The 25,221-nt window shown below is 37.0% G+C and overlaps 1 long non-coding RNA gene across 1 annotated transcript in view; it reads left to right on the top strand.

The window, feature by feature from the left end:
• Window positions 1–10,622, top strand: part of LOC117284005 — a 29,885-nt gene extending 19,263 nt beyond the window's left edge. Inside the window, exons 3-4 of the long non-coding RNA XR_004515070.1 lie at window positions 9,552–9,649; window positions 10,406–10,622. This is a non-coding gene — a long non-coding RNA (uncharacterized LOC117284005). The remainder of the gene's footprint in view (window positions 1–9,551; window positions 9,650–10,405) is intronic.
• The last annotated feature ends 14,599 nt before the right edge of the window (window positions 10,623–25,221 follow it).

The raw sequence follows: 25,221 nt of genomic DNA, 5'->3' as shown, positions 1-25,221 counted from the left end.
GATTTTTAGACTAGAGTTACCTCAGAACTTACTTCTCCTTTATAAGCCAGATAACTTCATAAATTCTCCACACGCAGATTACCTGTGGAAGCTAAAGCTGACATTTCATACTAGAACATTATGTATGAAGACGCACTAAGTGGGGCACCGATGACATTTCTCTGCACTCTCTCCTAATGTACCTTGTTACTTCTAAGTAACAAAGTCGTTTGCACAGTTTGTTTGCTGTTCTCAGCCAGCCAGCACTATCTTACATGTAAACGGGAGTCCTGGGTGGAAAGGCCACTCCCTTAGGACCTTCAGAGTCCCTAGTCTTCCATACAGAAGTCTACACAGCCCAGGAGGCTCCCTGTGTTTCTGAGCATCCCTGTGAGGGTCAGAGCTCGTGGGCATGGTAGGCTCGATAGTCACAGTCCTGAGCGAGTGACCTCAGTGTCAGGAAAGCCATGCATGTGCTTCCAAAGAATCCGGCTGCCTCTGAGAGATCTGCTACCCAGAACTAGTAGGATCTCAGCATACAGAGGCCCCCATGCTAGAGGAGGCTGGTGAATATGAGAAGGCTGCATGTGTTCGGTATAACCAACTTCACTGTATGATCAAAAACTCCACAGTGGCTCCTGGTTTGAATTACTACTGCTGAGTTGGGACAAGAATGGGGATGTAGGAATGTGGTCTCCTAAGAATATCCCGAAAGACATAAATTATTTAAAAACCCTTAAAACCACATATATGCTGCAGGAGTACATAACGCCTTCCTGCCTAGAACTTGGTGAGGTCTGGCACTCAGTCACTCAATGCCCATTTATGGTGAGTTCATTGTATGGAGAAAGTAACACCCTGTACTGTATGGGCTGCAAAGCAATTAACAAGGAACTTTCTTCATATTGCTGATGATAAGAAATTTTACCAACAAGTTCAAATAGAGTTAATAGAGTACACAAGGGCTACAAACACAGAGGGAGTCAAGGAAAGGGAAAAATGACTGCCTGCCACACAGGAAGAGAAGAGAAGAGAAGAGAAGAGAAGAGAAGAGAAGAGAAGAGAAGAGAAGAGAAGAGAAGAGGAGATTACGCCTTATCTTTTTATTGTTATTTTTAACTGGATGTATAGGGATACAGGATACCAGAATTAGGGAGCCCTTGCTTTTTGGCATTCTACTACAAATTGGTTTTGTTCTAGGATTGAATTGGTAGGATTCTTATGGGTGGTTTTTTCTATTCCTTGCACCCAGTGGTGCATACATCTATATATACACAGCCCTGGTCTAGAGATGGGTACTGAGCTGGCACTGATGGTAAAACACCCTTATTATTGAGCATTGTGATGGGAAATAAAAAGAAGCACAAAAGCATCAGGACATATTGTAGAAGAGCATTCTCTTTGTTGTTCTTTATCTCCTTAATCTCTTTGTTTCTTCCCCTTCAAAATGGGGCGGGGCTCTCAGTTGTGCCTGCCTCAAAAGTTACATAAATTAATATATTTAAAGCACTGAAAACAAGGCTTGGCACATTGTGAGCGTAAACCAAGAGCCCAGTACACAGCACATCTCTCTTGTATGTGTTATTGAAGAAGTCCTGCTCTTAACTACCTCTCTGAAGATCTCTCATTCCCCTAAAGTAGCAATAGCTCAGCATTCTTTTAGTAAGCAGCTGCTGGGGAGTTATATTTCCTCCATGTGCTTTTAGAAGCCTTTTAGGGAATACTTAAACTGAAGCAGATATAACTCACATCAAGCCTGGGTAGCAGCCCCCCACCTGAAATTGGGCTAAGGCTTGAATAAGTTCAGCTTACAAAAGAAAAAAGACACCAGTTCTTTCCCTAAATTCAATGGATCAGAGTGTTGTAAACTTTTTTAGATAGTAAACTACAGTAAGAAAAATCTTCTCTGTTGTGATCCAGGACACAGGAACATATGTTTATGGTTGAGGTGAAAACTTCCTAAAGCAATAACGGACTATATACAACACATTCAGATTCTTACTTTTTCTTCTAGTTCGTTTTTTAAAATAGGGCTTATGACCATTAAATTGATTTCATAGCCTACCAAAGGGTCATGATCTGCAGTTTGACAAACACCAAGTCAGACCAAAGGTAACTTTAGGAATGGGCTAATAATAAGGAATGGGATCCTGTAAAAGACTCTAAAAGTTCTTTAATGGAAGAAAGATGACTATTGATTTGGGTCTGTGTACCCATGTTTCATTCTCCTTGAGAATTTAAATTGCAAAGATAAATTCTCAGCTTCAGGTGTGTTTTAAAAAATGTCCTTGCCTCATAAAATACAAGTTCCAATAATGACATGTTGGGCAGCACTCTGGGACACACAATTTTCTCTAGAACAAGTAATTACACAGTGGATTATCCAACTGAACTCCAACAGATATAACCAGGTAATAGACTATGGCAGAAACAGGGACATCAGTTGGTTCTCCTTGGCCCTGTTCTTGATTTACAAAAAATCTTTGAGACACAACACTAGCATTCATAATCTGGGCACCTTCTAGCAACTGATGTGAAAATTCAAGTTTGAGTTCCCATTCCTCCTGAACACTTTGCCACAGCACTCTGGTTTCCTCTGTGACAAACACCAGCGATACATTACTTTTCCACTGTACTTGACTATTTATGAAGTGTTTTGATGCAAATTATCTCAACCTCATAACAGACAGTCTTGTGAGGTATACGGGGCAGGTATTTTCACACATTGTAGTTTTTACCCTACTGTTATTTAAGACTTAACTGATTATGATTTTCATCATTAGGAAAAGTCATTTTAAAGTATTGTATGTTGTTGCTTAAAAATAAAAGGAAGCACAGTGTTGTCAGAGCACTAGATATGGCCTCAGAGATACAAATTAAGATCCACGGTGTGTTAATTACCAGGCACATCCCATTGAGAATGTCTCCTATGCTCTAGCCTCACGTGAAACTTTTCAAGAGAGACATAAATGTTCTCAGAAGCAAGAGGCTGATGGAGTGGAAGTAACATGACCTCAAGTGTCAGACAGAAGTGGATTCAAATTCTGGTTTTGGCACAAACTATCTGGATTTTTATATTTTCTTCATCTGTAAAACAGACATCACAACAAAATATCACTGGCCAATTAAAATGCCCTCCTAATTGATATACTGCATCTTCTTCCAACTGCCTTTCATTTATTTTCATAGTGCCAGTTTTAAAGGGAAATCTATGTCACTTTCCTACTTGAAAAATCTTCCAAAGTTTCTCACTGCGTTTGAGATAGACTAAAACTTTTGGCTTTGGCTTTGCCTGTAAGGCTACACAGGACCTAGTCCCTCTCACTTCTCCAGCTCCACTTTGTATCTCCTTCCCTCCATGGCAAATGTTTAGGCAATACTGATTTTCACTGAGTTCTTTGTGGCTTTCAGTATCCTACTTTTAGAACCTGTGCACTCTGCTGCCTGATGATACCACATGGTAGTCCTGATTCCACCCACTCTCTTTCTATAGGACTCAGGTAAATGCCACAAGCTTGAAAAAGACATCCCTGACCTACTAGACCATGGTGGGGTTCATGTTGTTTTCATTATGGGAGGCTCCTCTTGATCTTTACAGACCTTAACCACAGATATAACTAAGTACTTTTTGTTTAATATGGCTTCCTCCCACTAGAGTTTAAATTCCAGGAGGGCAGGAACTATGACTATTCCGTTGATGGCTGTTATCTAGTATCTGAGACTATGTCCTCAAGAATCAGACCCCCTTCACTTGAATTCCTCTATGTAGGGAATGTTTGAGAAGTTCCTTCTCTCTGTGTGCCTCACTTCCTCTCCACAGAATAAAGCCACCTACTCAACAGGTTTATATAAAGATCATATAAAAATATACGATAAAGTGATATAGTTCAATGCTCTACATGAAACAATAGATCATAGTTTTACGTGGTAAGTATGATTGAAGTAATACACAAACTAATCAATTAAATGATGTTAAACTTATGAAGAACCATGTGCAAGGCCTGTGATAATGGTGGGCAATAAATATTAACACCATTCTTCCTTCAGTCCTGAAACAATGTCTTAAGGCAAAGGTCCCCAACCTTTCTGGCAGTAAGGACCAGTTTCATGGAACATAGATTTTCCAAGGCTGGGGTTCCTTGGGTTGGGATGTGGCTTCAGGATTATTCTGGAGTGCAAACTTAGATTCCCCCACACACAAAATGCGCAATAGGATTCATGCTCCTATGAGGATCTCATTCCCCTGATCTGACAGGCGGTAGAGCGCAGGTGGTAATGCAAGTCACAGGGAGTGGCTGTAAATACATATGAATCTTAGGTAGTTTTCCTGATGCTCACCTCCCACTGTACAGCCTAGTTCCAAGCAAAAACCTGTATCACAATCTGTGACTTTCCAAATTAGCTGACTGTGACTAACTGGTCATCTCTGAGAGAGCTTACATCATGTACGGACTCTTACTACTGAGTGTAAATTCCTCCAGTGGATTGGGAAAAGGGAAGGAGCCTCTGGTGAGCTGAGGGTTTTAGACCAGGTTCCTGGTGTGGCTATGGCCTGTGGAAACATTGAGGGCACCTAGAATTCCCTGAAATTTGGCGAACAATGTAGATGAGGGCTGAAATAGAAGTAGTAGAAGAGCTTTGGCCCAGCAGACCTTGAAAGACTGGAAGTAGGATGCTCCTAAAAGTGCTCACAGAACAAGAAGTAGAGCTGATGGAAAGTCAGTCTCTGCTAGTTCACATCAAAGAGAAAGAAAGAAGCTTCTCAGAATTAAAAAGTATGGAATGAAGAATGAAACCAGTTCGGCTTGGGCTGCCCATTCCTTTGTAAAATGACATAACAGTGCGTATATGCAGAAATGAAAAGAAAATCAGATGACTTTCACAGGTGCTAAGATGCTGGTGTGCTGGCATGGGTAGTTTGACAACAGGAACCACTGGGGATTTCAGTTAAAGACCATGAAAGATCATAGTTCATCAAGGCAAGACAGGGAAGTAAAGGTGGAGCTGAATAATTGCCAATGGAGATCAAACACAGATAAGAGCTTAAGTAGGGAATAGGTTCTTAAATAGATAAATAATAAATGTCAGTCAAAAATACAGTAGAGGGCAAAAATACTTTTATTTTCTTTGGTGTTGCTATCTAAGATTCAATGAAAAGATTCACATATTCACCTCATCCCTTATCCCAAGAGATTGGAGTGGTGGTGCTTGCATGACTTGGCTTTGGATCTGGTGAAATTTGTGTGTACTCTATCAAATCTTCTTACCTGGCTACCAATTCCTTACCATTACCAAAAGCCCACACTGGGGACTTGACTTCTCAAGCGCGGGATGGTATTTGGCAGCCAGGAAGAAAGGAGTTAAAGAAATGATGTTTATGGCACAGCTGGGACCCATTAACAATTAAATTCTTGGGCAGAAACCCAGCAGGAAGCTGAAGAGGAGCTAAAGAGGCTCAATGGTCTCTAGAAAGCAAAAACTTAATTCAGAAATGAATGAACTGCCTTTACTATGAGCTTTCTGTGAAACTCAAATTGCTCAACTAAGAATAATAGCAATTATTAGTTAAGAGCCTATAACATGCCTCACTATAAATCAGGCGTCTTAATAAGAGAGACAATGAGAAAGTAATTTCTAGACCTATTCTTACCACTACATAAATAGGGGAATGGTACTGATCTGATTTTAAATCCTACTCGATGAGGCAACACAAAGTAATTTCAGCCATTTACTATGTGCAGTTTGGTTTATTTTTGATGACAGAAGTTTGATTTGGAAGAAATATTGGTAAACACAGTACTTCAGAGTGATGTCATGGTAGAGAGTTGCAGGGCCCCATGATTTTCCTTTACTTTGCTCCCTCCACTTTATATTCATATCTTATTACTTGTTTCTGTTGTTCCCTTTCTACTGAACCAGGACCCACTCTAAACATTCATGGTTTCCTAATATCTTATGATACAACTCAATTCGCTACTATTTTGTATTGGTTTTTGCTAGTCATTTCTGAGACTTTTTGGAAAATTATAACCAATCCTTATTTCTCCCACCACTTGTAAGTTCATATATATCAACCATACAAATATAAATTGATCATATTCAGTTCTGTATTTTATGTTATCTTTGGATTATTCCATTGTCTAATGTGTAAAGATTACCTTTACTAAAGATTACAAGCCACTTGACGTCAGGGATAGGCATCAAGATTAATTTTTATCCTCTATTCTGTTTTACATAGTACTATTTATACAACAGAGGGCCAGGGATTTAGCTCAGTGATTCCACCACTTGCCTCACAAGTGCAAGGTCCTCAGTTTGATCTCTGGTACAGGGACAAAACAAAACATAAAACAAAACAACTGTACAACACACTCTTTAAGGATTGTTATGTTCTTGCAGAACTGAACTGAGCACTTCCATAACAAAACTGCATAGGTTGCTTTAGAAGATACTAAGTAGAAAAGGCATGAAAGAGCATGTTGATATGCAAACTAGGAGGCCTGGTCAAGGAATCTTTTTTGAATAGGGCCCTCAAGGATCAGATGAAATAAAAAGTTAAATGCAAAAGTACATACCCAACATAATTTATACAATTTAAAATAAAAGGTATATGCAAGTGAGAACCATTTTCTTACTTGATCACACTCACTACTGGTTAGGACAAGATTTAACACATCCATGCAGATGTATTGAATGAGTAAATTAAATGATCAAAGAACAATGATATTTTAATAAATGGTTAGATTAATCAAGTAAAGTTTTCCAGGTAAATTGGGAAAGACATTAATAGAATGACAAAAAAGGAAATAGTCAAAGAATGAGACTTCTTAGGCAAAAGTTATGGCATAAGAAATCATGGGGAGGGGATAAGATAATTTTTTTTAAAAGAGGGAAGCTAAGAAACAGTAAGATAAGGATTATCATGAGTCCCAGAGAGTTTTGAGCTTTGGAAAGGTAAGTATAAAATATGCTTGTGGTAGAAAATAATTCAAGTTGTTAGAATCAGAAGTTTGACAGATCGTTCAGAAGTTGTAGCGGCTACGTGAAATAAACTCAAAGTCAGGCAGATATGAAACTTTGGGAATGGGCAGATATGAAAAGAGGGTCTTGTTTGCCCTGATATAATTAGAGAGGATCATTTTGGGGGACCTATTTGAGAGATTTCTGTGATGTTAATCTCAAACTAGTAAGTCCCTGGAAGATTTAGAAGACAGTTTTCTGCCTTGATTTGGAAGGTGAAGCCATTGACCTCAAAGCCTAGGAATGTGTTACTTTGTTCTCTTAACAATATGGAACTTTCCCACAGCTAACAGTGTACAAACGCAAGATGCCTGGACTGAGTTAAAAGTGTTTTGTGAAAAGGATGGTCCAAATGTTGATTGGCCTTGGAAACTTGCGCCAGCTTCTAGCCAGCCAAATATGTCATCTGACCATCTTTCACAGCTAAGTAAGAACTGAGAAGTTCAGACAAAAGGTCCTCTGATGATTAGGTTGTGTCTAGAGTAAAAAAACAGATAAAGAGCCTCATTTTACTAACACCAAGAGTCACCCCTCACCTTTCTGATTTCTAGAATATCAACTGGAATTTCATAAGTAAACATTAAGGACCACCGAGCTGTATGTGGAAATTATCAGTTCATGCAAAATGGTCATGATAGCCTACAAGAAGTGTAAATAATGCAGAAGCAAATCACTTCTGTAAAGACAATAACATCAGCAGAATCCTTGACTAGAAAGAAGTCATGACCGTGTCTTTATCAATTTTGATTCTTATTAATTTTTCTTTATGAATTTGACACACATTTTTCAACTAAAAAAAAATCCACAGAACTTTTTTTTATGCTGTAGGTAGGAATTATCTGTGCTTTCTAATTAGACCCTATAAAAAGCCAGTTCCCACATGCATGAAAGTTCCCTTGAGTTACCAATAGCAGGCCTCCTAGGAATGCTGGGAAATTCATACAGGATCCTTGAAGCTAATCTCATGCCATCTGCTCAGCATCCTCAAAAATGCTATTCCAGAAGGCAGTTCTTCAAGCTCTTAAACATCTTTTTGACTTAACTCAGTGTGGCTGATAAAAATAAACTTTATATTTTGAATCACAATCGCTTGCACCCTTTCCTAAAAAATCGAACAAAAACTTAGAACTGTGTAATCTCACTCATTGTCCATCTCAAACACTATACTTTTCTCCGAGACCCCCATCTCCTCCCTTAATGACTGTGTATTAGGAGACGTTGCCTTGTTAGAAAGTGTGCCAAGTCGCTATTTCCCTTCGGTCAGTTGTTCTGTTTCTTCAGCCTTAGCGTCAAAGCACTCCATTATGTGAGTGGTTAAGTCCATATCTGCTGAATAGAGAAGTTCTTGGTATCAGGGTGAGAGGAATGTCTTTAACTATTTATTATCTACTTTCTGTAAACTCAACTTAAATATAGAAAGAGGCAACCGAAATAAAAATGATGTCTTCTTAAGATTCATAGTGTTTTCTCTGAAAAGAACATATTCTTTATCAAGGACTGAGAAAGTGTCCTTTTCCCTTTGCGTTCAGTGTATGAAATATTTACTTGTTAGGCTGCTTCCTCTGAAATAACTGTTTTCCATAGAGCTGTAGCGACCCATCCCATCAGTGTGCTGGTTAATTAAGTGTGACCTAAACCAACTTGACTTGAGCTGTGCATTAAATGCACAAAACCCATTTGAGCTGACCAGCAGCAGAAGTGGTACTCAGAGAAATTGGAAAGGATTTCTCCCAAATGCTTTCTACTTACTTACAGCACTCAAGTAATGGTTGAAGATTAGCATATGACATGACAGATTACATTAAGTCATGTCTTTCCAGTGCTTTATGACAGCACTATCACATTAGCTTCTTAGCACTGGCACATTGAGGCATGCAAATGTTTTCAGAGCCTCTTATTCAAATCTACAAGCTGACATGGCAGCCCTGATATGATTATTAGTCATTTGAGAGACTTTAATTCACGTCATCAGATAACAGGTTCTGCTAAAAGGTTAGAGAAACTGTCTGCTTTTAATGAAGCTCTCAAAAAATCCCTCAAAAACCCTGTTACATACCAAGAGCCTGGTTTGACTTTATTGACAAGATCCCTCTAGGAATGAACTTGAGTGGAATAATTAAATAGGCCTCGAGACACTGGAAATAGTGTCTGTTTTTCAGAGAAAACCATGTTGGATGATTGTGTTTTTCTTCTCCTTCACTGTACTCCCTCAGCCTATTCTGATTTGACTGTGGCATCTAGTAGCACAGCATGGATGACCCTTGGACATTTTTGGAGTCTGATACCCAATATGAATCTAACAGGCATAAGGAGAATTGTTCCTAGAACATTCATTACCATTTGGGCATGCACACTGCCACAGCTCACAGTAATGGGTTAATAGTGTCTGGCCAAGCATGGCGTGACTAAAGGGTGATGCGATTGAAAATCATCAGCCTTTGTAATGCTTAGTTTGTTTGCTGTAAATCAGTTTTGTAGTCAAATGTTTTATAATGCAGTGCTCTGCACTTAGACCCCAAGAGAAATATTCTTTTTAAAATGCTTTCCCATAGGTCAATGGAGTTTGGCACCATTCGAGATCTTACTGAAGGAAGATGGCATTAGGAAGTGTGCTGGCAGGATGAGCAGAGCACCAGAGAGTCTTCTACAGGTGGGGAAAAGAATTTGATGAAGGAGCAAAGGGAAAACTAATTTCCTTAAACCTGGAAAAGTAAACACAAATCTCCCTGCCCTTCCTCTTGTTAAGGTCCCAGATAGTTAATACTGAGAAAACCACTGCTAGCAAGTTTAAGAACAGACACTAAAATCAGTAGCTATCTCTGAAGTCTTTTTTCTTTTCTTTTCTTTTTTTTAATGTTTAATGTCAACTTGTTAAGGCAGATATTTTTTCTGTAGAAAAGAAAAATATATTCATAGTTTAAGGCAGTATGACGCGCTATATGTAATATAAATAACAGTTTAATTTATAGTCATTCTACTACCTAAAAGTGTCCAAAATTATTTAATTCATGTTTTCTTCCTGTGCATCAATGCTAGCATACATTATCTTAATAAAATATAAATTTAATATCATTTATGTATTCCTTTTCTCCAACTTTCCTTTTCCTCGTTTTCTTCAATTTAACAGCTATTCTGTGATTGTGTCTATACATGTAGCTTTTCTTCTAATCTAATTTGTACTGTTTTCTAAAGTAAACCGAACAGGTAAGTAACGTACTGAACACAGAGAATACAAAGGGGCATTGATAAATCATCCTGTAAACAAGTTCTTATTTAAGTAACAACTACTCTAATAAATGTGCTGGAAGAAAACAAGATTAGAGAAATTATAAGATACCTAAGTCCAAGTCTTCTGTTTCTCTTTCCATCATCCTTCTGTTTCTCACTTACTTTCTCCTGTGAGCAGGAACAACATGTGATCTGGCCTTGATGTAACAGACTAGGCAGCAATGTGCATCACGCATCTAGTAGAGACTGGCTCTGTGGAGAACCTCTGTGGCCGTCGGGACAACACTCTGGACCTTCCCTCCTCCCCCATGGCTTCCTGACCCATTACGAAAGACCTGGGTGGGACATTTCAGTTGAGGTAAATTTCTACTCCAACCTAGATATGCACTCTTTAGAGTGCTGGAAACTCATGCTGAATGTACAGACTTTGTTCCCTGTCATCTCTTCCATCCAGGTTGTAAAGCAGAAAGGATGTGCAAACTTCTGTGCAGGCTGATTTGAGTTTATGAAAAACCTACCTTTTTGTATTTGAAAAGCAAAAGTGGGCTTCCCTTAGTAACCTTAACCATAGTTTCTTTCTTTGTTGCTGTCTTTTCCTGCATTCCAATGCTTTCACATGCACTTAATTTTTCATCTTTCAGTTTGAGATTCACACACACACACACACACACACACACACACACACACACATTCTTTTCCACTTTTCCATATGTTTTTCCTGAAAATACCTCCTCTAGACTTCAGGGAGCCCAAGGACTCAAAGATAAGTGTGAGAGTAGCTGGACCTTAGTACCTTATTCATCTTTGTGAGCCCACTTTGGGTGCATAGTGCCTGACACACGGCATGTGTTCATAAGTGCATAGTTGCTGAATGAATGAGCAAATGGAATTGGAAACTATGATAACCAGCAGAGAGGTCTGGATTTTCATACTAGATCTCATTCTCCTTTCTCCCTTCTAGGAACACTGTCTTTCTATACTGAAGATTCCATCTGCCTCTCTATGATCTTCTCGTTATTTATGTATGGATACATACAGATGAATTATGTTGTCTTCACTTTAATGTTTCTTCTACATCAAACATTAGGAATTTATTAATGTTTTCATTTTTGATTCATGAACACTTGCCCCATGGATTATGGGAAAATCTATGAGCACTATATAACCTGCTCCTGTTAATGCTTTAATCTCTGCCTCCTTGCTGTTGCAACCACTTTTAGAACGTGGATTGTTCATGTGTGCAAACTCACCTTTGGTACAAGTACCCGAGCCTTACAATACTTTTAAAAGACTTAACAAGTGCTCTGAATATGTTCTTGGCTTATTTAACTCTTTTCTGGGCCTCACAGACCAAATCCTGGTTCTCTGGGCTCCAAAACATATAAAGAATATATAAATAATTTTAAAATATCATTTGTATGCCAACATTTAACATCCCACAAAATTTGCACTGGCTTATGCCAATTTCCCAGTACAGTGTTATCTAATTTCTGTTCCTCTCCATTTCAGGGTTTTCAAAGAAAACAAACATCTGCATGCATAGATCAGAGCCCGCCCGTAAACACATGTTCCTATCAAAACCAATCAAAGTGGAAAAAAGAAAGATCAGAATATTATACATTTTTCTTTAGATCTGATGTCTGATTTTCATTAGGTTTAACCCTATTTCTTTTAGATCCTAGGCATTGACCCAATATTTATTTTCCTGGCTGGGCCTGTTCTTGCCAATATTTCACTCTGGCTCCTGGAGGCTTTTACTAGAGGAGCTCAAGGCCCCTGCACTCCCTCTTCCCTTCTGCTGACCCTTGTAGACACACGTTTGTCATGCACCCTACATTTTATCTCAGAGCTAATTCTAAGACTTTTACTTCCTCCTATTCACTACTTCTTAATTTCTCCCTTTCTTACTGGATTTATGGCCGAACACTTTAATTTATTCATCATATAATGTCTTTATAACTCATTTTTTTAGTAATTTACACTGGACCACATGCTTTCTAATGCTGTCTCCTATTGATCTGTAAAGATTCTGGGGACAATGGTTAGAATAAAAAAAGCTATACAAATGGAAGTTATATTGTATCCTATTTGATCTCTTTTGAATAAAATGTATTTCAGGCTTGACTATGTGGTATCTGATGTTCCTTGATATAGCAGGATTTTGTGTATATATACATATATATATATATATATATATGTATATATATACACACATAAAATCATATACATATAGCTTTTCACTCAGATTAATTTTTAAAGACTTGGACAATGACAAAGTTAATAGAGTCTTCAGATTCAAGTCACTAACTGCATTTTGTAGACCACACTGATCCATAAGGGCAAAACTTCTAAAAGTCATTATAAAAAGAGCTTTGAGCCACATAGTAATTACTTTGTTTTCAGAGTGCACTTTTTGTTACACTCGTCTCATCTGCTTGCATAGCTCTCATGAAATAAAACATAGGTTGGCCCTTCTCTAACTCTAAGGATGATCCAAACACCACTGTGGGAATGAAGGCATGACACGCATCTCTCCAAGTTCTGACTTCCTTGTGCATGAAACAAACATGACCTCAATGCCTCTTCCTGGTAATGCTGTGAGGGTTATAGAAGGCATGCATGTACAAAAGCTATAAATAGAAAAGAAGGGCATAAATTACTGATAAATATTGTTCTAAAAGCTCAACATGATATCTTCATAGTCTTCGTTTTTCTAGTTTTAAAGGGAATAAAGTGTGTTCATTTGTGTTACATAAACAACATTTTGACCAGGATTAGTTGTGCAAAAGAAATAATATGTCATATCAACTTGGAGGTATCAATCAACCAAACTATACAGTGCTATTTCTAAAAAAGACCTTAAAACAAAATTTATAGCCTTTTTTATTCAACAAAATAAGGCAAACAATAAATTGTACAGTAATTTCTTAGTGGTCTTTCAAAGGCTGTACTATAGTGAATACAGGGGATTTTGCATCTCCTAATCATTTTAGGAATTAACTGTAAACCTAGTCCTTAAAATCAACTAACATCCTTAATTCAGAGAGCAGCCAGGAAAAATGAACCCCAGGACATAGATTGGGGCAACACTTTAACTAGTTCTCAGCCTGTAGCTCTTGATAATACCTTTTCTATCTTCATTCCTTTAATTTCCCTTTGAGAAATTTAAGCACTGTGAAAAGTAGAAAAATAACAAAACAAGTGGTCATATTCACATCATGTAATATCAGTGACATTTGTCTAATTTTCTATTAATATCTTTAAGCAGTAACCTGGCCATGTGGTGGCACACACCTGTAATTCAGCACTCTGAGTCTGAGACAGAAAGATGGAAAGTTCCAGCCCAGTCTGCATAACAATGATTTAGTGAGATTCTGTCTCAAAATAAAAAATGTCAAAGGTTGGAATGTAGCTCAGTCAATTCTCAATACAAAAGAGAAAAAAAATGAAAAATGTTTACTTTTATATAATACTATTTTAAGCAAAATATATATTACCTATATATTCATTAAGTAATATATTACTTAAGTATTGATATTTGTTTCTGTCTTCACAGAGGCAATCATCTCATTGATTTTCTGTTACTCTTTCCTATTCATATTTTTAGAGAAATACAAAATGAAACATATATATTTCCATAAACAATAAGTGGCACAATTTGCTAGATTTTGTAATAGATGTACTTTTCTGTATCCTCCCAATTAGGAATGATTAATTATGTAAATGAGACATACCCAAGTTCCCTACTTTATAAAAACAATATGTATAGTTTTTATTTGTATAAATATTCTACATTTATTTATGCACTTCTCTAAGTGCTTTTAGTTTTTTCCCTCTATTCAAACAATCTTGCAATATATTCTAATTTATTTTTTACTCTGTATATCTGTAAAGATCTGTTTACATTGTGCTCTAAAAAGTGATATTATTTGACTGTAAGGTATTTGTTTTAGAAAATTTCTGGGAATCTACAATTAATTTAAAATAAAAATTTAAAACTATCATAATTTTTGGAGATTTTTATTCTGTTTTTCAAACTTTTTGACTGTTAGGTCATTGGTCCTCTCCATTTCTCCATGCTCTTTTGGAGATTTCTTCTGCTCTGTCTTCCAATTTATGTATTCTCTCTTTAACTGCATCTTTTCACCCATCTCTTTAAATTTTTTCCAACTGATTACTTTATCTCCATTTAGTTTTTATTCTTTCTCATGTCTACTTAGTGGTTTTTACTTGTTTCTTAACTTCACTATTATGAGTTATCTGTTGTCTGTAATTCCCTGAGCATATACTTCTCCCTCTGTTGCACAATATTGTTCATTGTGAATGGAGTTCTTCATAGTATAGAATCATTTTCTCTCAGGATTGGCCTGGGTTGTTGTGGTCCATGTGGGGTATTTTGGCAATTGCCATGTAATCATAACCTACAGTTTTTAAATTACATCTCTGCTTTATGAATTCCTACCCCACATGGCTCAAATTTTAACCTAATTCCTGAATATGAACTTCATCTGTCAGAGACTGCCATTTATATTTGTGGGCCCAAATGGTCAACTAACCATAGGCTTGCACCTAACCAGAAGGTAGAGATTTTCAAATTCCTCTCCATGGAAGTCAGTTTGTTCTTGGTTTCCAGTATTAGACTAGGATCCCTTAACCTGATTATTGCAGTTGCAACTACTAGCATCATATGGATATTAAAACCATAACATCAAAGTTTTATTTCATAAGTCATTTGACTTTCAATTCCTATTAAGATTTTTTTACACTTGGTATGTTGAAATTTCTCTTTCTGCTTTCAACTGCAGATATACATATCTACAGTGAACAGAAAAATTATTTTACTTGTCTTTCTATGCATGTGGAGAAAAAGAGTGTGTTTACTATGCTTTTAACATCACTACTTTGTTCCAGATCTTGCTTTACCTCACCTTCTACCATGTATTCCTGGGCTTATGTGAGACTTCTTTCCTCTTTTAAATCAGGAGCTATAGTTCATCAAATTTTGAATTCCTCATGACACCAATAAAATTCCTTGGCCATTTTTGTTGAATAAATGTATTAGATGAGAGATTAGATGACTGGGCAAACATTTTTCTTTCCACATCTTACATTTGATGAATATTTCTATTTAGACATATAATTCATGCAAGATTTATTATCTCTGGATGTCTGATATTCTCTTAATCAGCATATCTAGTATTAAGGGGGATAGTGCTGAATAAAATACAACAAAACATTTAGTACTTAATTAATTCTACTCACTCTCAACTCTATACTGTTGTTCAAATTGGCCCCATAATTTACACATGACATAATTTACACATTGGTACAAAGAAAATTTTGTTTATCCATTGATGGTATAGGGACATTACATTTCACAGTTAGAAAGAAATGGACTTCCTGATTCACAGAAAGAGCCGTGTGAAAAAATAAATAAGACATGGAAAGCATCAGAATGAAGAACTGTTTCCTTTTAGGGATTGCAAAAATTAGTTCTCTGTATTTCCAAAAGACTCTTTTTCACCCTCTCAAATATTCTTTTTTAAAGAAATTATACTAAAAACGCACAGAAGAGTTTGTTTTTTGGCATGTTTCAGTTCTCATCTTTTTTCAGTCATTTTGTTAGTTACAATAACCCTTAGTTGGCTCAAGATGGCTGTGGCCGTAATGGCTGTAAGGGCTTCCTCACTTTGCACACGCAGCCTTCTTAGTCTCATCCGTTATTCATCAAAGCAATTCTGTTCTCACATCTGATTCTCAGAACTTTCCGGACAGGTTAGGCATCCTTCATGTCTATTCTACTGCATTCATGCTGGAAAAAGTAGTCATCTTCATCTCTTCTGCATGGCAAATACTTAGTCCACTTTCAAAGCTGGATTCTAATCCTAGCCATTGCCACTGTCTTTCTGGGTAAAGTTAAATGTTTCTTAGGAAATCTCTCATTAACTTTTATTAAGACCTCCAGTTTAACAAGTATGATATGAAATTAATTATAGTATGAAATAAATGTTTGTCTCTTTCTTGAGTAGTACTATAAGAAGAAAATGATAGCAGACATTTTTAGGGCAATACCTGATACCTAGAAGATACCCAAAAATGTTGAATAAAACAAAACAGTTTTCAAGAAATTTTCTATGCAAGGAGATTCTCTCCAGGAATTACTCTCTAATGGAGGTTGAGTAAGGAGTTGAATTTGGGGAGAGCTCAATATTCAACCCTCTCCATGTAGGAGGGCCACCTTGCTTCCATGACTGAAACTGTGATTGCTTGAGGCCTGAAGCTGTTCTTTTCTGCCTTGGAGAACCACTGACTATTTGGGCTATTACCAGAATAAGCATGTCATCTATCACAGAGTTAATAATTATGCCAAGACAACAGGTATAAACTGGAGCTGTTCAGAGCCAACTGGGATGTATGACCACTCTGCCAACTGCATAACCTAGTATTTTTGCCTGACGTTTATAGTCTAGTGGTTTTCTATCTGAAGGTCATATTCTTTAGTAATAACCACCGCTTACTGTACACCCATTATAGAGTATACTATAATAAACTACTACTTCTTGACAGATGAGGAAATCAAGGCTGATAAATTAAGTGATCTTTGCCAAGACCACCCAGCTATGAATTGGACTTGAACATGAGTCTGTCTGGCCACAAGATATCTATCCTTTTCTGCCATGCAGTTCTTATTCTACACCACACCAAAGGGGCATAAAAATTCCATTGCTGTAGGCAACTTTTAAGCTATAAAATCTTCCTTAACATAAGTGAGGCATTTGTTAGGGCTTGGAAACATTTTGGAGATTGAAAATTTTCTTTGATATGATGAAGTTTAACTTGAACAGTTTGGATTTACATTTCTCACAATACTATTTTCTAGAAAGCATCTGTCTATTGCTTCCTTTTTTATGACATCTTTACTCTCTTTATCCTTCTTTATCCACTGTTTCTCTCACTATTAAAATTCTGTTGCATGACTAAAATTCCACGAATCTCTTATTCAGAGAAGTAAGCTGAGGTGTTGATTCAGCTCTTCAGTACGTTAATATATAGTGCTCAGAGAAACCTAACATTCTGCACCTGATGCTTTCAGAGGTTGGGTGAAGCACAGTTGTTAAGTTTATCTAGGTTGTTGTAAGGTTTAGCACTTACAGAGAAGGGTGCAGCCAGCTCCGGGGATAAGAACCATTTTTCTAGTGGTTAGAAAGCCTGGGGGCTTGGTTTAAAGTAATCTGCTCTGTTAGCTGCCCTTACTACTTTAACAGGCAGGGCAGCCTTCAGTGCCGGAGTTGCCCACCTACAGGGAAAAGCTCAAGAGCTGACTCAGGGGCTACAAATTTCAGGTGCAATATTTGAGATAAGAGACAATAAAAGTGGTAGAAACTGTGAAAAATCTATTGTACAGGGTCCTGAAAGGGGAGAGATTAACTCAGTAAGTTGTCAGCTCATTTTCTTACTGTGCTATCATGAGCTTTAACTCGAAAAAAAAAAAAATCTGTTTGATCTCCTGTGTTGGAGATGTATTTCAAGGCCTGTATCTGTCACTGAAATCTACAAAGTGTGCTTCAGCTATAAATCTCTATCCTTGAATGTACACATGCAATTATCTTAGAGAGATCTGGCTTCCATAAAAATGACAATTGTCGTTCCTGCTTTTGCTTTTCTTCATATAAATATGTTTATGTTTAAAAATCACTTCCAATTGACAAGTAACAGAAAAGTACACCATTACCATATTAAATGTCATACCTTAAATGTGTTTTACTAGTCAAAAAAAATCAGTTTACTTAAACTTTATTTTCTTCCAGTGGGCAATTCTGAAAAATCATCAGTAAAATTACTTTATAAATTAAATGTACTAAGATTCCATGGGTAAGAAACAGCATGGATTTTTTTATCCTGACAGTGATATCCTTTCTGATTATGAGTGTAACAGTGGTTTGAGGCCATGGGCCTTCCCTGCAAGTTGCCATGCTATTGTCCAAGAATTGTATAATCCTGTCAGTGCCAGAGCGGGTTTTCCAAATCACTCCAAGTTCTCACTTAATGGCTAGGCTCTGTGTTTGGGAACTGGTGGTGCTTTTCAAATACAAGAGCCTCTACTAAAAAATACGTTACCAGTCTGGTAGAATTGACTAGTCCTGACAAACTCTCAAGAGGTTTCCATTTATGTAAGTCAGGTCATGATTTTAATGGGGGACAGGAAATCTTCCTAGCACACTCTGCAGCTCGCTGTAGGTATTTAACAAACATTGTAAGTGTAACTAGTAATAATTACTATGACAATAATAATAATAGACAACATAGATGAAAACCTTATTAGCCCTGGACTCTATTCTCAGGGCAGCATGTGTATCACCTTATTGTTTCTCATTAAAACTCTATGAAAATGATATTTAAAATGAGAATTTTGCAGCCCAGACAGCTCAAGGTAGAAGGGCAAATATTTAAACAACTTTGGTCAAATCCAAAACTCATCTTCACTGATATGTGCTGTTATACAGAATGGATGTTTTCATGCTTCTAGGATAAGTAACTTTCCTGTTGACAGTAATAATAATAAGAAGAACTGATTATTGCTTTTCGAAGTTGTTCTACATCAAGCTCCATGAAATGTACTTGTCATACCTTTCTCATTTTAACTTTTCACCAACTCAGAAATTATTATTACTCTGATGATGCTGATTAGGTAATTAATTAGCTGTCAGAGAAGTCAGTAACTAGCCCTGGGTAATACAACATATGGAATGTCAAACAGAGGGTCTGAATCTAGGTCTATTATATTCTAAAGGCCATGCCTCTCCTAAAACAAATACCTTACAAAGTTAAACTATGCCTATGTGAATTAACCACTTCCTACAAATATAATTTGTTCCTGTTTCTTATTTGCTGTGAAAATCATCTTTATAAGAGCCAATCACCAATAAGAAAAGGCCCTTAGATATCTACATCAACATGGTTTAGAAGAGATGGCTGAAGTGTATTTTCAAAATTTTGCAGATAAAAATGAGCCAATATATGATTTATTTTAAGGCTTTTCCTCATGCTATTGTGGGGGCTAGCAAGTCTGAAATCTGTAGTGTAGGGCAGACTGCAAGCTGAAAACTTGGATGGAGTTGGCATTACAGTATTGAGGCATAGACAAAGGAATTGATTATAAAGGCCTGGTTTTGGTATCCACTGTGTCTCTCCAAACTGCATTCAAAAGAGACCATTAACAATACATGTATATGCTTTTCAGACTTTATGTAGTCAGTGCTTCTCTCAGAGTTGAGCTGTAGGAGCTGTGGGCTAGGTCTTCATACTTCAGAGCACTGTTCCTTGTTGGCCACACCCCCTCACCCCTATCCAATTGCAGCCTGGGATCTGTAGGCTTGCAAAGTGTATCAAGCCTACACATGCTCTCTAGCTATCTAGACCATGGCCTGGGCACCTGGGTCCGTGGATTTCTCTGTAGAGAACAATGTGACTCTGCATAGTCTTTTCCCAAAGTTTACCTTTCAAAACGTACTCCAAGGTCAGTTTGCTCAGATTGTTGTCAATGTTCCTAGTCGTTGGTAAATTGCTCAAAGAGAGTATGTGATGTCCCACCGTGGGGAACAGACGTGAGATGGCAAGAAGAGTTGGGCAGACTGAGCTGGGCACCAGCGATGGAATAAGCAGGAGCTGGTCTTCCTCATTCCAGGAATTTCCATCAAAAATTGAAGAGTCCAAAAATTTTAGACTTAAACGTAGTTTTATCCATTATCATGAATATATATTAGATGAAGTAGGAGGCTAGAATATGTCTAGGTATTTAGCTTTATTTGTAAGAATTTATTTTAAATGTGTAGACACATGGTTTCCATTTGTTCTCTTGTCCTGAGCTCCATAAATATTAAGTATAAAACTCTCTGTAAAACCCCTTAAACCTGTCTCTGTGTTACCTGAGAATATGAGGAGGCTGAGAACACAGAGTTTGGGTTTCCAAATCTCATTTTCAATGAGGATAGAAATTTTATGTATTTTTGTGTGTGTCAGATTTTGTGGGGAAAAACAGCTTTGCTGGTTTAAAAATAAATGTTAAAAACCACGGGTAATTATGATATTACAAGTTGAAGCAGATTTAGAAGTCTTCTATTATAATTTTCTGATTCTTAGTAAAGAGGAAGCCAAGAGTCCTAGAAGGTAGAACTCCAGGGTCCTTGTCCAGTGGTTGTGGTTTTGACCAGTCCTTGTCATCTTGGTTATGGTGATGGTTTATCTTTGAAAAGCTGGGCTTTTCAAAGAAATAGCCTGAAGTGGAAGTGTGGAACACATTTTCCTTAAGACACGTGGCACTCTGTTCCAAGTACCTCCTTGTGCCCACTGCAATGGCTCCGTTATCTAGAATTCTTTCCTTTTATACTAATCCATATGGACGTTTGGGCGCAAGAAGGTACAATCATTTAATGGGATATAAATTATGGTGCTGCTTCTAAGGGCAATGGTGTTTTTGCCCTTTTTTAAAATTGCAAAATGAAATGTGAAATGGTGAGCAATCTAGGGAGGCATTTTGTGCATACACTGGATTTAGTTTAGGTAAAGCTTTAAGGTTTTTTGCATCACCCTATAGTTCTATCCATCCAGTGCCCTCTGAAGTCATTGATAATGCAGGTTACCTAGAAAGAAGACAGAGTTTCTCCATTTTTTCCTACCCCTTTAAGTTCGCAGAGAGAATCTAAGAGCAATAACCCCACTTACCAATTTGCTTAGATCTCCTACAAACGAAACCACTGGATTTCAGTGGAAGATTTAAGGGAGGCTAGAAAAGTTCCAAATCTAGAGCAGAAAGTGGTAGAATCTTCAGCCTATTATTTGGGAGATCAGACGTGGAGTCCATCCTTCCTGGACCGAGCACAGCTCAACAATCATTGCTACTCCTCATCTTCTACCAGGATGTCCGTGCTTTTGAGTCTGATGCCAATCCCTGTTTCCCAATCCTCCTTCCCTTCTGCCTTTTTCATATCCCACCACAGCTCTCCACACAGGATGGAATCTTCCTTTCTATAAGGCCCCAGGGTGCTATTTCTTACCATGCCCTCATCATTGTGTTTTTCTCATTCTACATTCAATGGTGCAGTTTTATTCCTGCAGGGTAGTGAGCAAGCTGGAATGGGAGTGATGCTAGCATTGTCTAGAGCTTCCTTTTCTGTACAACTATGGGTCCAAGTTCTCTAGCCTGAGGAGTTGGGAAATAGACCCCTCAGTGGATGACTTTTTATAATCTGGGCAGAAAGCAGCTTCATCTTTGCTCTCGGAAACCTTCAGCGTGGGTCCTAGAACAGTGGAAGGACAACGCACAGAAGAGGCTGAAGCAAGCTGTACACGTAGAGAAACCCAGGTGCCAGTTTGCCACATCCAGGACAACATTTTCTAACGTGCGTGTCAGTGAAAGTAGACATATAAGGTGTTATCATATATATCAGAAAAATCTATTGATGAAGATAATATGTATGGATTGTAGAAATAAACAACATGGGAAGAAAAATAGTAAGGCAGCATTTTGTTATTTAAGAGAAATAAACATTGTAGCAATTACAATGTACTATTTGATTTTTATAACTTATATCACTGCTAAAATAATTATGTGTTTTCTTATGCATAGTTTATATAAAAATATTGTATGTTTGATTATATACTATACTTCCTTGGTTGACTCTGTTTTCAAAATATATTTCAAATTTTTTAATATAGTATGATTAATTGCCCTCAACTTTCAAAAAACCATTAAAAAAAATCCTAAAATACACATCCAAAATTTAGTGTTAATATAATATATCCTCAACACAATCATACATGCAATTTATATACACATTTAAAAAGCTCAATGCTATAAAAAAAGGCAATAAAGTAAAAGACAATACTGTCCTTCTGAGAGAATCAACTGGTTTACTGGAGAGAGTGTAAGAATTGTGATTAACAACATGGAATCTGGTGTCCTAATGCCTGGATTCAAATATCAGTTCTGTTACTTACTGAACAAATTATTAACCCTTCTGTGACTCAGTCCCCACAACTGTAAAATGAAAATCATAACAGAACACACACCATCAGTTTGTTTACTGTAAAGACTAAACTTCTTTTTACACATTTTGTTTACTAAACTGATATTTCAAGTTTCTCAAAATTAGATGGTATGGTTAGGAACTTAGTAGTGAGAAAGCTGTGTGATTGTTCTGGCCAGGCAATGTCATACCTCATTTATGATGAGTTACAACTGAGATCAGTAGAAAACCACAGGAATATCGTGTAACTTTAACTGAAGGGTCCAAAATTTAGACTCAATAGCTGTCTTTTTACGCCAGTGAGCTCCAAGACTAAGTACAAAGGTATTGTCAATATTGTTTTCTACGCACTCAGCTGCTATTATGTCTTACTTCATTTTGTGCAACCCTAACAGAATACCAGAAACTAAGGACTCTATGACAAACACAAATTTAATTAGCTCATGGTTCTGGAGTCTGGGATTTGTAAGATCAAGGGGTCACATCTGGCAAGAGCCTTCTTACCTTGGCATCCTATTGTGGAAGACAGAATGACAAAAGGAGATGGGAGGAGGGAGAGAGAGAGGGGAAGAGGGAGGGAGAGAGAGGTCAAACTCACCCTTCCATTAGGACATGGTTGCACTGGGAACTAAATTTCCAACGCATGAACTTTGAAAGACACATTCAATCCATAGCAAATGATTAACAATTAATTCATTTGTATTAAAGCATTGTATTTCTTTAAAATACATTATATGTATATCATATTTATAAATTTAATGAGTGATAAAATACCACATTAAATTAGTAAAAAAGTGGCGCATATGATTGTTTGTATACACAAAAGTTACACAAACATGAGTGCACGGTAGGAAGCAGGCACTAAAAGCAGATAGTCTATTTAGGAAACCTTTCCATTTGTACAGGAGACAGCAACCTAAGCACCATCACTCACCTGGTGACAGGTATCCAAGTTGTAGATGTGATATCTGAAAAGAAATAAACAGCCTTACACATGCAAGCCTTGCAAACAAAATCTCAAAGTGATGGCTGTTGTCACTTGTTCAGCAACAAAACTCTTTCACTTCACCGAATTACATGGGAAGAACACCAAGATGTTAGATTCAACATCCACCTCTGCTTCTGAGCCCCTGTGCAACCCGGGACCGCCTTCCTGTTTCTCAGTGTCCCCATAAGAACATTTGACCTGACGATCTGCAAGTTATCTTCTCACTCTCAGAATGTGTCACTTTGAATTCTGTGTGTGTGAAAAGTTTGAAGGAGGTTGAAGACAAATGAACTTTGACAGGAAATCAAATTGGTATGTGGCTATAGAAGTATCGAAATAAAAACATAAACTCCAGACAATTTTTTTTTCAGAAATTTGTAATTATACAACATTTTTTCGGTGTGCTAGTTACTCCTGCCCAGTAATGTCTCATTTTATATATGCATAAATATATGGAGTTTGCTAAGCGTGGGAAATTGTCATCTTTCATATAATGCTGACTGCTTCTCCTATTAAAAAAAAATTTTGGTGTAAAAGGGATTTTAACACTTTTCTTCTCATTGTTGCCATACTACAAATCCAAATATGTGTCCCAAGGAGAAGCAAAATTTAAAGCATTGTTTTTTTTTTAAACTTAATTTTTACTGTCCGATTTCTTAACCATGCTGGGATTGTTATGCTTTTAGAATTCAGACAAGACACTGGAATTTCATGTCCAAAAATGTTTTATGGCCTCTTGGTTGAAAAAAGAAATTGAAAAAAATAATATATTTTAGAAACTATGAAAAAAGATCCTTTGCACATTGCTTTACTTAGTCCTCACAATAACCCATTGCAGAGGTACTATAAAACCCAATTTATGGATGAGGAAAATTAGCTGTAGAAATTTTACTCACATACTTTGTAAGAGTCAGACTTGAAATATCAAACCTTTTACAGCTTGTCTCTGAATTTTATCCATTGTCTTTAAATTGATCCCATTGACAAGGATGTGTATGTTTAGTTTCTAATATGATGCTTTAAATTAAATATTTGTCATGTTACAAAATACTGATGGAATTAGTTCTTCCATGTAATATATATATTATTTCTAGCTATTGTGCTTTTGAATCTAATAAGGAAATAACATCCTCTAGTCAATGCTCGTATCTGAAAGTATTTCATTCAAAAAGTGCCTGAATACATTTACTATGTGCTAAGCACTAAACAGTTTATACTCAACAACTCAACTAATTTTCATCATAATAAAATAAATAAATACATACTGTTACTATTTCAAATTTTACAGATGAGAAAATCAACCACAGAAAAGTAAAGCTTAGTGGCCTATATCAGATAGCTAGTCAATGGCTGAACCGAAACTCAAGTAATCTGGGTCCAGAGTCTGGGATTTTAGCTAATAACATTCTACTTGATTTCTTGATTTTGTTTTGTGTATTCCTTTATTTTTCAGTACTATCTTCCCAGCTCATGCGTTTAATAGCATGACCTTAAATTAATTTCTGTGGTATCTTCCAGGACTGAAGAGTTAGGATCACAAAGAAATAACCACAAATGATACCCAGTGCTTGAAAATACGCTATATACTAGGCACTGTACAAAAATTCCATAGACTATTCAAGGTTGTAGAAAAATAGATATAGCTTTATCAGTCTTTGTTGCATTTGATTATCTTTATTGCATGGACAGTTTTGTAGTAATCCTCTTAGATGATTTTGCAATAAGAAGAATGCTAAGTATGAAAAGCAAAGCAAAGGAATTCAATTTTGGAATTTGTCTGTGCTGGGTATTATGGCTTAACTCTGACCAGTATCTGAAAAGTTAGCTTTCCAGTCATGCAGCCTTTGTCAAAGGCTTATACTTGAAGTTGGAGTCCTTCTTGGCTTTGGTTTGTAGATGAGCTCCTTATTTCAGAAAGCCCAGCTAATTTGAAGGCCATCAGCTCACTATTTGGTGGGGGGTCCTGAAAGGTAGGGGAAT

The sequence above is a fragment of the Fukomys damarensis genome, unplaced genomic scaffold (genome assembly GCF_012274545.1).
Source record: "Fukomys damarensis isolate Sample0158 unplaced genomic scaffold, DMR_v1.0_HiC HiC_scaffold_33, whole genome shotgun sequence".
Classification (NCBI taxonomy): Eukaryota; Metazoa; Chordata; class Mammalia; order Rodentia; family Bathyergidae; genus Fukomys; species Fukomys damarensis.
The sequence above is the reverse complement of the archived record's forward strand: the minus strand, read 5'-3'. Positions and strand labels throughout refer to the sequence as shown.